The 8078-nt window shown below is 30.4% G+C and overlaps 1 long non-coding RNA gene across 1 annotated transcript; it reads right to left on the bottom strand.

The window, feature by feature from the left end:
• Positions 1–2181: 2181 nt before the first annotated feature.
• LOC126879653 (uncharacterized) lies at positions 2182–7152 on the bottom strand. Its single transcript, XR_007696174.1, has 3 exons — positions 6802–7152; positions 6116–6255; positions 2182–4715 (listed from the first exon to the last, which is right to left on the bottom strand). It is a non-coding gene; the product is annotated as an uncharacterized LOC126879653 (long non-coding RNA).
• Between the last annotated feature and the right edge of the window lie 926 nt (positions 7153–8078).

Raw genomic sequence — 8078 nt, 5'->3', positions numbered from 1 at the left:
TCTACACCTAGTAGAAGCAGAGTTATAGCTAATGAAAAATAGGTTCATATTCGTCAAATTCCAAATGGAATACTTTACCGTGAAATAACCAAAAATGAAGCACATTTCGGGGAAAACTCATTACAACTTATTTAAAGTGTTTAAAAATCTTCATTTTTGTTTTATAAAAAAAAATTCTAGCATCAAAATTAAACAAGTTAAGCTCAAAATAAAGTTAGTCCCTTTTGGTTTTGGTAAAAAAATCGAGAAAATCACCCCCTAATTAGCATCTTAAATAAACTTAATCGTTACGACTTCACAAGTTTCTTGACTTGTGTATATATTGTTTATATGATCTGTAAGTTTCATCGGTTCAAAGTCCTTATTATTGAAAGGGCTGTAGTTAAAAGAGATTGAACGAGTCACTGATCACGAATGTATGCAAATTTAGAAACACCAAATCTTAATCAATTTTTGTCTAACAGAAAAACAAAAAAATACATGATATTCAGAAAAGCAAATCTGACTATTTTTGTTTTTCGAGATTTTTGGTATCTCTAACAATTTTTAAGTTATTTTGAAAAAAAGCATATTTTTCAAAATTTAAATTTTTAAAAATTTTACTTTACAGATCATATAAACACAACATAAGTAAAATAATTTTTGGAGCGGTGACGATTAATTTCATTTAAGTTGCTAATTAGGGGGTGGTCCTCCCGATTTTTTTTTGCAAAAACACAAGGGACCAACTTTATTTTGAGCGTAACTTGCTTAAATTTAATGTTAGAAACTTTTTGTAAAAACAAAAATAAAGCTTTTTTTAAACACTTTAAAAAAGTTATAATGGGTTTTCCCCAAAAAGTGCTTAATTTTTTGGATATTTCTCGTCGAAATATTCTATATTATTGGGTATAACTCTGGTTCTACGAGATCCAGAGACCTAACGCGTACAACATTTTTTTTACAGGCTATATTTTTGCTAAGAACGTTTTTTTCGACAAAATACTTATAGGTCTGGATCCCGCGTATGAAAAAAAAGTTGATTAATAGCTAGCTGAAAATTTGTTAATAGCTTAAGGGTGTCTAGTCGGACAAACTTTGATATATGGGAACACTGGAACAGGGGCAGTTTTAATTGTGGAACAGCTTAAAAATTTGGAACGGTCAGACCACGAAAACGGCACATTTATTTTGTCCGACAGAACAGACTTAAACTCTCCGAACAGAGATTAAACTCTCATGCAAAAATCAGACTGCTATTTATCACCTGTCATAATTATCTAATAGAACTAATAGAATAATAAAGCTCTATAGAACAAAAGTTACTTAAAATTAGTCAGTTTACCCATTTCCGGACTTATTTTGGACATACATTTTTTCACCCAAAAGAGGGGGTGAAAGTCACCCCCAGGGAAAAAGCACACATCGGCACAATATCACCTTTTCTCTTTGACATGTAAGCTATACGTATGCCAAATTTCATGTCAATCCAAGCGGTTCTTTAAAATTTAGACCAAAATCCGTGAAAGAATGGACTATACGTCTTTCAGGGGAAATTTAAAGAAAGATATATTATTATTTGTTCCATCGTTTCTTTCAAAACATCCCGCGTAAACACACTTATGCGTTACAGAGGCCATTTTATCAAAAATGTGAGTCTTTTTTTTTTAATTTGTTATAACTTGTCACAAATAATACACCTATAGGGTAAGTTCGGCCCTGACACTACACCTACCTCCTCGCAAGTCAGAGAGGGAATGAGAAATCTCGATACGGTTTTCGAGTAGCGCCATCTAGTTGTTGATACGTCTTTCGGTTACCAAGAGGTGAGCTATCTAGAGGAATATTTATAATCAATGCTCAAACGCAAAAAATAACAACAAAAGAACAATTAGAGGAATACTATTACTTTAATTATTAAGGTTAGTTGTTTATTAAGGCGAGTGTTAACTTAATGATTATTGTAAATTGTATTCAATATATTACAATATATGTTACTTAACTGTCCAGTGTCTGTTTTGTAATTTAAAGTTTTTTTGATTTTGTTAATGTGATACATCTCCAGAAATAATCTACTTTTATAGTTATCAGACTGTGCCAAAATACGAGTATTATTATAGTTTAGCATATGACCGGTGTTTTCATAATGCTCAACTACTGCACACGTATTTTTTCTTAAGCGGCAATCACTTTTATGTTGTGTGATTCGTTGCTTTAACCATTGTGATGTTTGGCCAATGTAACTATTCTGACATCCTAGATACTGTATCCAATGACACCCAGTACCAACCTTGTATAGAAGTAATGTTGTTTATGAAATACCATGTCTAGGATGTCAGAATAGTTACATTTACCAAACATCACAATGGTTAAAGCAACGAATCACACAACATAAAAGTGATTGCCGCTTAAGAAAAAATACGTGTGCAGTAGTTGAGCATTATGAAAACACCGGTCATATGCTAGACTATAATAATACTCGTATTTTGGCACAGTCTGATAACTATAAAAGTAGATTATTTCTGGAGATGTTTCAAATTAACAAAAAAAAAGAGTGTGTGTACTTGTGTACGCACGTAAGAAGTTATACTTCTTTGTCGTCATAAAAAACAGTTTTTTTATATACCTCATACAAAATCGGTAATATTTGCTATAAGATGGTTATATTTTAGGGTTTAGATCATTCAGAACTTTCTATAACTTTTCTTTCGTAAAATTAATAACAAAAGTTATCATAATTGAAATAACAGAAAATAATATTGATTATATATGTTGAGAAAAATTTTTAATTTCTTTTTCAATTAGAAGGATGTAATTCCATATTAGAATATAGTTCTATTTCCAATTAACTGTTCATAATAACAATGTTCAATATTGTAAAAATAAAGCTACTTTTCTCTTGAGTGACATTCATATTTTTTTGACATACCCTGTGTAATACCCATAAAAATTTACTATCTGATGGTTGAATCAGAGATTCTAGATATTGCAGAACCTTTTATGTAGAACAACTATTTTTCGTAAAATGAATAATAAAAAAGTTTTCCATATTATGGTTCCAACTTACAGGGATATACTGTATATTATGACAAAAATATTTTTAAATCTGTAGGCAAGTCAAAAGTGTAAACTCAACCTTAATTTAACAAGAGTTATAGTCGGTTCGCTAAACTCACGACACAACTGGCTAGTGTTTTTAGTAGATATTTTTTTTGTTTTTGGCCAATTTTGTGAAAATTGGCAAAATTACTAACTATTTAGTAATTATTTTCTTGTCAATTTTACAAAATTGGCAAAATTACTTACTAAATTCACTAGACATTTGTAGTAACACTGGTGGTACTCATTATTTTCTTTTAAAATATCATACAATATACAGGGTGTAACAAAAATACAGGTCATAAATTAAATCACATATTCTGCGACCAAAAATAGTTCGACTGAACCTAACTTACCTTAGTACAAATGTTCACATAAAAATAGTTACAGCCCTTTTAAGTTACAAAATAAAAATGGATTTTTTCCAATATATCGAAAACTGTTTGTGGTTTCTTATTGAAAACGGATATGTGGCATCCTTATGACAGGAATATCTTAAAATAAAATTAAAGTGAAATTTGTGCACACCATAAAAATTTTATGGGGGTTTTGTTCCCTTAAACCCCCCCAAACTTTTGTGTACGTTCCAATTAAATTATCATTGTGGCACCATTAGTTAATAACAATATTTCTAAAACTTTTTTGCCTCTTAGTACTTTTTCGAAAAGCTAGTTTTTGTCGAGATATTTTGAATATTTGTCAAATCCACCATATATTTGTATACTGTTACGTACTGGTAATAATACGAAAAATTATTTATAAATAATTACAGTTTGAGGTATATTTTGAACTGTATTAGAAAAGAAGCCACATCTCGATAAAAGATGCCTTATCGGAAAAATACTAAGAGGCAAAAAGTTTCAAAAACACTCTGTTTAACTAATGTAACCGCAATAATAGTTTAGTTGTAACGTACACAAACATTTGGGAGGTTTAAAGGCACAAAACCCCCATAAAATTTTTACGTAAACATATTAAAAAAGAAGCCGCATCTCGATTGAAAATGATTTATCGAAAAATTACTAAGAGGCAAAAAACTTTTATTAAAAACATTGTGTTTAACTGATGGCACCACAATAAGAATTTAATTGGAACGTACATAAAAGTTTGGGGGGTTTAAGGGAACAAAACCCCCATAATATTTTTATGGGGTGCACAAATTTCACTATAATTTCTTTTAAAGATGTACCTACCATAACAATGCCACATGTCACTTTTCATTAAAAAATCTCTAATAGTTTTCGATATATCGGAAAAAATCGATTTTCATTTTGTAACTTCAAAGGGCTGTAACTTTTTTTGTGTGCCTATTTGTACTAAGGTAAGTTAGGTTCAATCGAACTATTTTTGGTCCCAGAATATGTGGTTTAATTTATGACCTGTATTTTTGTTACAGCCTGTATTATTTACAATACAAATCCGGTATAATATCCCTACTTTATAGCATTTTCAATATCTTCCGTAAGTCCAAACAGTGAGCTTAAATTTTTTTTCCAATGCATCCAACTTTCTTTGAAGCGAAGCTGAATTGTTCAAATATAAAAAAACTCTCCTGCGGTGTTGTCCGTATGAGATGATATGCCAGTCTCTAATGCATCATTGTCCTCTATGTTTACTTTTAGATTTATCTGTATAGCCTACAAAAAAAATTAATCCAATTTAAATTTTAGATCACAACTACAACTGATATGAATAACAGTGTAACTCCACTTATAATGTTTTTCAACTATTGCTTAAATGATATCTACAAAGGACAACTTTCATTTTGATCTAAAAACTTTGATCCTATCTTATGTACCTTAATATTAAGTTTTTTAATAAAATAACCTCATTGTAAGTGCAAATTTTGAATCACTCAGTGGAAAAGCTTTGTAACCAATGTTACAATACTATAAATTTCTATTATTGATGAATATTTTTATAAACACATTGTAACATCTATATAATTTACGAGTGAACTAACTTCCACTGTTATATCTGATGTTCACAGTGGATTACATGTTCAAGAAGCATCAACAGCGAAAACCCCTTCCTGCATCAAAGGCATTAGTTTATTATTAGATACGTCTGCTAAGTAAAAATTCCCAAAGAAGAAAAATCTTGGAAAGGAGAGACAAAGAGATCCAAGTGATTTCAAAATTAATATTTTGAAGAAACTGAGGAACTCTGACCAAGAATACACTAGAAAAACTGTAAAATTAACGTAAATGAGAGAATCGGGACCTCGATGTAACGATAAATGTAACATTAAATGTAAATCGAAATTATATAAAAAAAGAATGACTCAATTCATTTAATAATTTTTGGGCAATAGCTGATCATTATAAACAGAGTGATTTATGTAGAGTTTGTAGAGCATACTTATGCAGATATAGTCCGTCCGCTATAACTTTTCCCATACGGTACGAATCATTTTCAATCAAACTAAATCAAAACATAAATTGAAACGAACGTCGATGTGTATATACATTTTGTATACTGTATACTATATACTACACACATCGGCATACGTTTCACTTTCTGTTTTGACTTAATTTGATTGAAAATGAATCGCACCGCATGGGAAAAGTTATAGCGGACAGACTATTCTCAACCAATAGTGAAAAGTTAAATGAGTCCATGTAAAACTGGTAAATATGAATATAATTTGCAGTTAGCAGAACACTGACACCAAGTTTGTAAGAAACATTTTTGATACTTTACCAGATAATATATGGTTAACTACGCTATTCAAAAAAAGTGGCATTGCAGCTCGACTTAAATCAGAACCATTAATGCTAACAACAATGTGATACATGAAAGCGAAAAGCTGAGGAAAAGTTATAAAATATGGATTAAGCAAATTGTAGCTGGAGCATCACATGAGCTAATGGTTTATTGCATATAAGGAGACAGTCTGTTACCAACGCACTGTACTTAGCTGAGAATATTTTTTAACAAAAAATCAAAATATTAAATTATTCTTCATTATTTATTTTTTAGTTGTTATATCCACTTGAAAAAGCATAAGATAAATGTGTTTATTGGTTTTACTCACTCTCAATTTACTTCTTTCTTTTCCAATCTCCTCGTTCTTTCAACATCATGTTACCTACGCACTTTTTTGAGGCTTGCGTACCATTTCCTGTGATGGAACTTGATCAGGATGATTTTCGTCCTCTAAATAAGCTGGTTCGTCTAAAATTAATAGATTTATGTAAAATATTGTTATGTGAATGTATGAGATAGCCACTTTACACGATGCAAGTAATTGCGCAATTTCTTGCAGCAATTGAAATTGCATCGTGTTCCACGAGAATTGCACAGAAAAGGTGAAATTACTTGCAGCAACTTCTTGCTGCAAGAAGTTGCAGCTAAATAGAACATGTTCATGCAATTCTTTCTGCAATTGTTATATATAACACATATTATAATTTTCTCAATAATCTAACATTTTTAATCTAATATCTGATAACTCTACTCAAAAAATCACATTTAATTTATAAAAACAACATAACCTAAAATTTATGGTTAGGTCAAAGTTTCTGTCTATTTCATATCAGCTTCTGTAATTACTTGTACCCTGTAATCATTTTATTGCAGAAATCTAGTTGCAAGTTGCAACTGATTGCAGAAGTTTTTGCTGCAAGAACTTGTGCTATAAATTTCGCAATTACTTGCAATGTGTAAAGTGGCTCAAATGTAGGAACAAAATTTGTTTTAACTTATTTTCAAAACACTTACCTGTAATCATTGACAGTAATAAAAGACTCCAAGTACTGGATCCTCCGAGTCTTTAGTTTTGAATAAGTGAGATCGTAAAATCGTCCCGGTTGATTGATGTTTATCCACAGTTCTCTAGTGTAGAGAATGTCTACACTACCTCTACGAGCCAATAGGTTTTTATCAGTAATTTTGCGATTGAAAATCGCACTGACACAGTTTGGGCTTCCACAATGACATGCAACAAGCATGTTAATAAGTCCAAAAATATAATATGAAAACTATTTAAAAAGGCAGTATAACAATCACTCTATATTTATCAATCAACGACATAACCAAACTGTCCAAACCACAGCCCACAGCTGCGCTACAGCTGCCATATTGGATAATTTTTGACATGTCATTTGAACATCCAATCAGAACAAAGTTATAATGCGCGTATGCGCCTGGCCGATGCGTATGAGCCTGGTTTCAACATATAAAAATTCACCCTCAACGCGCGTAAAGAAGTATAACTTCAATAAAAAAACTTTAAATTACAAAACAGACACTGGACAGTTAAGTAACATATATTGTAATATATTGAATACAATTTACAATAATCATTAAGTTAACACTCGCCTTAATAAACCTTAATAATTAAAGTAATAATAACCTTAATAATTAAAGTAATAGTATTCCTCTAATTGTTCTTTTGTTGTTATTTTTTGCGTTTGAGTCATTTTATGTGTTTTGTCTTATTACTGTAACGAACGTGCTTCAGACCTTTCCTTATATTAATTTTAAGATGCATTTTAATATATGACAGTTACAATTTTTATTTTAATGTCAATGTTATTTATTTGTGAAATCTTTTAACTTTCTGTAAGTATTTTAAAATCTAGTTTGTACGTCTTTGTAAGTTGTTAAAATTGTTGTTACAGTATACTCCTGAAGAAGCCATCAAAAAAATGTGCGAAATATTGAGTTTTTAGAAAAAATAAAGATTTTTTATTATAGACCACATACCTGATATCTCCTACAGATTTATATATATATATATATATATATATATATATATATATATATATATATATATATATATATATATATAAAGAGTACTGAGATAACAGCTGGGAAGAACCCTGGTACTGAGGAAGCAATGAAAGACTGGTGCTTCAAAGTGAGTGCCTTTTATTATTGTCAAGCTTTCGCCTATTGATTTTAGGCTTCTTCAGGACTTGCTACAAAGAAGAACATTCTTTACAAATATGCTCAAAGATAGAAAAAGCAAAACTTACCGAAATAGGTGCACTAGT

The sequence above is a fragment of the Diabrotica virgifera genome, chromosome 2 (assembly GCF_917563875.1).
Source record: "Diabrotica virgifera virgifera chromosome 2, PGI_DIABVI_V3a".
NCBI lineage: Eukaryota > Metazoa > Arthropoda > Insecta > Coleoptera > Chrysomelidae > Diabrotica > Diabrotica virgifera.
This window is presented reverse-complemented; position numbering and strand designations above follow the sequence as displayed.